Source organism: Triticum aestivum, chromosome 1B, assembly GCF_018294505.1.
Source record: "Triticum aestivum cultivar Chinese Spring chromosome 1B, IWGSC CS RefSeq v2.1, whole genome shotgun sequence".
In the NCBI taxonomy this organism is placed as follows: domain Eukaryota; kingdom Viridiplantae; phylum Streptophyta; class Magnoliopsida; order Poales; family Poaceae; genus Triticum; species Triticum aestivum.
Genome location: NC_057795.1, coordinates 436,406,887 through 436,414,816, shown reverse-complemented (window position 1 = coordinate 436,414,816; position 7,930 = coordinate 436,406,887).

Below are 7,930 nucleotides of genomic sequence, written 5' to 3'. Positions count from 1 at the left end.
TCATGACTTTTGGAGCTGTGCAGAATAGGTTTCCAATATTTGCTCCTTTTCTGCCAAAATCCCAGCTGCCGTCATTCTCCCTCTTCGTGATAAACCTTTTAAAATAAGAGAGAATAGCTATAAGTATTGTGACATAACGTGTAATAACAGACCATAATGCAATGAATATCGATATAAAATCATGATGCAAAATGGACGTATCAGTACGTCTTCACGATCCAAACGATCCTAGCACCGAAGGTACGGCACCTCCATGATCTGCACACGTTCATCCCGGTGACGTCCCACAAACTCTAGATCTAGCTGAGGTCGAGGGAGAGTTTCGTCAGCACGACGGCGTGATGACGGTGATGATGAAGTTATCGACACAGGGCTTCGCCTAAGCACTACAACAATATGACCGAGGTGGAAAACTGTGGTGGGGGGCACCACACATGGCTAAACAATCAACTTGTGTGTCTATGGGGTGCGCCTCCCCCATATATAAAGGAGTGGAGGAGGGGAAGGCCGTCCCTCTCTATGGCGCGCCCAAGGGGGGAGTACTACTCCCAGTAGGAGCACGTCCCCCCCTTCCCTAGTTGGAGTAGAAGAAGAAGGAAGAGGGAGAGGGAGAGAAGGAAAGGTGGGTCGGCCCCCCTCCCAATTCGGATTGGGCTTGGGGGGGGGGGGTGCGCCCCCACCTTGGCCATCTCCTCCTCTCTTCCACCATGGCTCATTAAGGCCCATTAACTTTCTGGGGGGTTCCGGTAACCTCCCGGTACTCCGAAAAAAAATGCCCGAACCACTCAGAACCTTTCCGGTGTCCAAACATAGCCTTCCAATATATCAATCTTTATGTCTCGACCATTTAGAGATTCCTCGTCATGTCCATGATCACATCCGGGACTTTGAACAACATGTGGTACATCAAAACACATAAACTCATAATACTGATCGCCATCGAATGTTAAGCGTGTGGACCCTACGGGTTCGAGAACTATGTAGACATTACCGAGACTCACTTCCGATCAATAACCAATAGAGGAACATGGATGCTCATGTTGGTTCCGACATATTCTACGAAGATCTTTATCGGTCAAACCGCATAACAACATATGTTGTTCGCTTTGTCATCGGTATGTTACTTGCCCGAGATTCGATCGTCGGTATCATCATACCTAGGTCAATCTCGCTACCGGCAAGTCTCTTTACTCATTCTGTAATACTTCATCCTGCAAATAACTCATTAGTCACAATGCTTGCAAGCTTATAGTGATGAGCATTACCGAGAGGGCCCAGAGATATCTCTCCGAAACATGGAGTGACAAATCCTAATCTCGATATATGCCAACCCAACAAACACCTTCGGAGACACCTGTAGAGCACCTTTATAATCACCCTTTTACGTTGTGACATTTGGTAGCACACAAAGTGTTCCTCTGGTATTCGGGAGTTGCATAATCTCATAGTCTAAGGAACATGTATAAGTCATGAAGAAAGCAGTAGCAATGAAACTGTAACGATCATAATGCTAAGCTAACGGATGGGTCATGTCCATCACATCATTCTCCTAATGATGTGATCCCGTTCATCAAATGACAACACATGTCTATGGTTAGGAAACATAACCATGTTTGATTAACGAGCTTGTCAGGTAGATGCATACTAGGGACACTATGTTTTGTCTATGTATTCACACATGTACTAATTTTCCGGTTAATACAATTCTAGCATGAATAATAAACATTCATCATGAAATAAGGAAATAAATAATAACTTTATTATTTCCTCTAGGGCATATTTCCTTCAGTATCCCACTTGCACTTGAGTCAATAATCTAGTTCACATTGCCATGTGATTTAACACCAATAGTTCACATCTGTATGTGATTAACACCCATAGTTCGCATCGCCATGTGACCAACACTGATACGTCTCCAACGTATCTATAATTTTTGATTGTCCATGCTATTATATCACCCCTTTTGGATGTTTATGGGCTTTATTATACACTTTTATATTACTTTTGGGACTAACCTATTAACCGGAGGCCCAGCCCATATTGCTGTTTTATTGCCTGTTTCAGTATTTCAAAGAAAAGGAATATCAAACGGAGTCCAAATGGAATGAAACCTTCGGGAGCATGATTTTTAGGAAGAATATGATCCGGGAGACTTGGAGTTCACGTCAGAAGATCCTCGAGGAGGCCACGAGATAGGGGGCGTGCTCACCCCCCCGGGCACGGCCTACCCTCTCGTGGGCCCCTCGAGGCTCCCCCGATCGACTTCTTTCGCCTATATAAGCCTATGAACCCTAAAAACATCAAAATAGAAGATAGATCGGGAGTTCCGCCGCTGCAAGCCTCTGTAACCACCAAACCTCTCGGGAGCCCGTCCCGGCACCCTGTCGAAGGGGGAACCTATCACCGGTGGCCATCTTCATCATCCCAGTGCTATCCATGATGAGGAGGGAGTAGTTCACCCTCGGGGCTGAGGGTATGTACCAGTAGCTATGTGTTTGATCTCTCTCTCTCTCTCTCTCTCGTGTTCTCTCTATGGCACGATCTTGATGTATCACGAGCTTTGCTATTATAGTTGGATCTTATGATGTTTCTCCCCCTCTACTCTCTTGTAATGGATTGAGTTTTCCCTTTGAAGTTATCTTAACGGATTGAGTCTTTAATGATTTGAGAACACTTGATGTATGTCTTGCCGTGCTTATCTGTGGTGACAATGGGATATCATGTGCCACTTGATGTATGTGTTGGTGACCAACTTGCGGGTTCCGCCCATGAACCTATGCATAGGGGTTGTCACACGTTTTCGTCTTGACTCTTCGGTAGAAACTTTGGGGCACTCTTTGAAGTACTTTGTGTTGGTTTAATAGATGAATCTGAGATTGTGTGATGCATATCGTATAATCATGCCCACGGATACTTGAGGTGACAATGGAGTATTTAGGTGACATTAGGGTTTTGGTTGATTTGTGTCTTAAGGTGTTATTCTAGTATGAACTATATGATAGATTGAGCGGAAAGAATAGCTTCATGTTGTTTTACTACGAACTCTTGAATAGATAGAACAGAAAGGATAACTTTGAGGTGGTTTCGTACCCTACCATAATCTCTTCATTTGTTCTCCGCTATTAGTGGATTTGGAGTGACTCTTTGTTGCATGTTGAGGGATTATTATATGATCTATCTATGTTATTATTGTTGAGAGAACTTGCACTAGTGAAAGTATGAACCCTTTGCCTTGTTTCCTACCATTGCAATACCGTTTACGCTCACTTTTATCGCTTGCTACCTTGCTGTTTTTATATTTTCAGATTACAAAAACCTTTATCTGCCATCCATATTGCACTTGTATCACCATCTCTTCGCCGAACTAGTGCACCTATACAATTTACCATTGTATTGGGTGTGTTGGGGACACAAGAGACTCTTTGTTATTTGGTTGTAGGGTTGTTTGAGAGAGACCATCTTCATCCTATGCCTCCCACAGATTGATAAACCTTAGGTCATCCACTTGAGGGAAATTTGCTACTGTCCTACAAACCTCTGCACTTGGAGGCCCAACAACGTCTACAAGAAGAAGGTTGTGTAGTAGACATCAACCTCTTTTCTAGCGCCGTTGCCGGGGAGGTGAGTGCTTGAAGGTATATCTTTAGATATTGCAATCGAATCTTTTTGTTTCGTGTTTTATCACTAGTTTAGTTTATAAAAGAAAATTACAAAAAAAATGGAATTGAGTTTGTCTCATATGCTTCATGTTTTTAATATCTTTTGTGAGAATGGTGGAAAGGAAAATTGTGCTCAAGTGCTAGAAGAAGAAGTCTATAAAATGTTTGGCATAAAATATGTGAATGATGAGCATGATTGCAATGTTGTTAGTATGAATTCCTTGAATATCCATGATGCTAATGATATGCAAAGCCACAAGCTTGGGGATGCTATGTTTGATGAACATGATATTTTTTGTCCCCCAAGTTTTGATGAGCAAATTTATTATGATGAAAGCATGCCTCCTATTTATGATGATTATATTGATGAAAGTGGGTTTGGAAGAGTGTCAACTTTAGGAAGTAGTGATCCCACTATTTTGGAGGATGTTGAATCTTATTGTGATGAACATGAAAGTGGATTTGGAAGAGTGTCAAATTTATTTAGTGATGATTCCACTATTTCGGAAGAGGTTCCAATTGATTATGAGAACAAAGTTGCTATCTATGATGATTATTGTGATGACTTGTATTCTATTAGGAATAATGATAACCATGAAACTTGTCATCATGATTTTAGTTTTCAATTGGATTATGCCTCACATAATAATTATTTTGTTGAGTTTTCTCCCACTACTATTGATGATAAGAATTTTGCTTATGTGGAGAGTAGTAAATTTTCTTGCTTGTAGATCATGAAAAGAATGGTTTAGGTGCTGGTTATATTGTTGAATTCATTCATGATGCTACTGAAAATTATTATGAGGGAGGAACATTAGTCCTTTCGATAAGTAAGAGTGTCGAACCCAACGAGGAGCGAAAGGAAATGATAAGCGGTTTTCAGTAAGGTTTTCTCTGCAAGCACTGAAATTGTAGGTAATAGATAGTTTTGTGATAAGATAAATAGTAACGAGCAACAAGTAAATAAAGTAAACAAACTGCAGCAAGTTGGCCCAATCCTTTATGTAGCAAAGGATAAGCCTGGACAATTTCTAATAATGAGAAAGGAGCTCCCGAGGACACATTGGGAATTATCGTCAAGCTAGTTTTCATCACGCTCAAACGATTCGCGTTCGGTAATTTGATAATTTGATATGTGGGTGGACCAGTACTTGGGTACTGCCCTAACTTGGACAAGCATCCCACTTATGATTAACCCCTATTGCAAGCATCCACAACTACAAAAAGAAGTATTAAGGTAAACCTACCCACAACATTAGACATATGGATCCATATCAACCCCTAACGAAGCAACGCATAAACTAGGGTTTAAGCTTCTGTCACTCTAGCAACCCATCATCTAGTTATTACTTCCCCATGCCTTCCTCTAGGCCCAAATCATGGTGAAGGGTCATGTAGTTGACGTTCACATAACACCACTAGAGGAAAAGACAACATACATCTCATCAAAATATCGAACGAATACCAAATTCACATGACTACTAATAGCAAGACTTCTCCCATGTCCTCAGGAACAAACATAACTACTCACAAAGAATATTCATGTTCATAATCAGAGGAGTAATAATATACATAAAGGATATGAACATATGATCTTCCACCAAGTAAACCAGTTAGTATCAACTACAAGGAGTAATCAACACTACCAGCAATCCACAGGTACCAATTTGTGGTTTTGATACAAGATTGGATACAAGAGATGAACTAGGGTTTGAGAGGAGATGGTGCTAGTGAAGATGTTGATGGAGATTGACCCCCTCCCGATGAGAGGATCATTGGTGATGACGTTGGTGATGATTTCCCCCTCCCGGAGGGAAGTATCCCCGGCAGAACAGCTCCGTCGGAGCCCTAGATTGATTCTGCCAAGGTTCCGCCTCGTGGTGGCGTGTTTCGTCCCGTAAGCTTGCCCACGATTTTTTCTAGGGTAAACGTGATGATATAGCAGAAGATGGACGCCGGAGGCCCACAAGGGGGCCTAGGAGATAGGGGCGCGCCCTATAGGGGGGGCGTGCCCCCTGTCTCTTGGACAGGGTGTGGGCCCCTGGCCTATTTCTTTCGCTCATAAATTCTTATTAATTCCAAAAGGTTGTTTCGTGGAGTTTTAGGACTTTTGGAGCTATGCAGAATAGGTTTCCAACATTTGCTCCTTTTCCAGCTAGAATTCCAGCTGTCGGCATTCCCCCTCTTCATGGTAAACCTTGTAAAATAAGAGAGAATAGCCATAAGTACTGAGATATAATGTGTAATAACAGCCCATAATGCAATAAATATTGATATAAAAGCATGATGCAAAATGGACGTATCAACTCCCCCAAGCTTAGACCTCGCTTGTCCTCAAGCGGAAGACAAAATTGAAAAATATGTCCGCATGTTTAGAGATACAGGTGTCGATAAAAAAATAAAATACGGACATGAGGGCATCATGATCATTCTAACAACATCAACGTATATAGATTTTGTCATATGATTTCCTATGCTCAAGTAACAAGCAATTCACAATATCCAGTATGGTTCAAAAACTTCATTGGGAACTAACAAACTATAATCTCAGTCATTGAAGCAATTGCAATTTATCGCAACATCAGAAAGAATCGATAATAGAGCTTTTCAGCAAGCTCACATGCTCAACTATCTTGTAATGTCCTACAATTGCTAACACTCACGCAGTACTTGTGGTTATAGAGTTTCAGCCGGACACTAAGAAAGATAGGGGCTTATTTTGTTGCCTCCTCACATATTCACCTTTAGGTGATGTCAATAATAATAGCCCATGCTAACTTACATCCAATTGGATATATATATCATGATCTTTCAAACACGAGGATCTTGCCAAAGGATAAAAATAAAAAGGGAAATGTGAGGATCACCTTGACTCAAGCATAAAGCAAAAACATAAAGTAAAAGATAGGCCCTTCGCAAAGGGAAGCAGAGGTTGTCATGAGCGTTTAGGGTTGATGCATAAAATCTTAATGTAAAAGAACATCACTATATTGCCACTTGTATGTGGACCTTTATTATGCAGTCCGTCGCTTTTATTACTTCCACAACAAGTTCGTACAAAGCTTATTTTCTCTGCACTAATAAGTCAAACATATTTAGAGAGCAATTTTTATTGCTTGCACCGATGACAACTTACTTGAAGGATCTTACTCAGTCCATAGGTAGGTATGGTGGACTCTCATGGCAAAAACTGGGTTTAAGGATATTTGGAAGCACAAGTAGTATTTCTACTTGGTGTGAGGAATTTGGCTAGCATGAGGGGTAAAGGCAAGCTCAACATGTTTGGAAGGTCAATGACAATATACTTTAACTGGGATGTCGGAAAACATAAACCATTACGTTGTCTTCCTTGTCCAACATCAACTCTTTTAGCATGTCACACTTAATGGGTGCTTCACAATCATAAAAGATGTCCAAGATAATATATCTATATGTGAACCCCTCTTTCATTATCACTTCCTATTAATTGCAACGATGACCAAGGCTACGTTCATCAACTCTCAACATTTTTTATGCCTCATACTTTCTATATGTGAAGTTACCACTATCCATAAGATCAATATGAACTCTTTTATTCTTTCTACTTTCTCAAGATCATAGCAACAACAAAGCCCTTGACTCAACACTAAACTTTATTATAGATAGAACACGAACTCGATTACATAAAGAGATCACAAAGCAAAACTCAAACTACTTGATATCAAAAGTTCAAACTACTAAATCAAGACACTACTAAAAGGATCGAACTAAATAAAGCGGTAAAGATAGGAGTGTGATGGTGATACGATACCGGGGCACCCCCCCCCCAAGCTCGGCAGTTGCCAAGGGGAGTGCCCATACCCATGTGATTATTTCTCCTTCTTCACGGTTGGTGTTATGATCTTCTTGGCGATGATGCCCTTCAGGATGCGGTTCTCCTCCTCGTGCTTATTGACTTGTTGTTTGAGATCCATAATTTCTTTTCGGAGCTTGCCCGTAACGGCCAACGCTCCTTTTACCCAAGGATGCTGCATAGCTTCTAGAGAACAAGTGAAACTCTTTTTCATATTTTCATAAGAAAGAAATCTAGAGTTGGAAGGGATGACCGAAGTTGGAATAGCCACACTCGGTAGTTCCCCCATCATGAATTCTGCTCGGGGACGAGAGGTGACTTCTTGGTCTTCTTCCATGGCATCTATCCTTTTCAAATCAGCCTCCATCTCATCCTTCGTTGATGATCCAAAGCGGTAAGCATCATTATTCGCTCTTGGACCTAGCGTTGGGTGAGACAC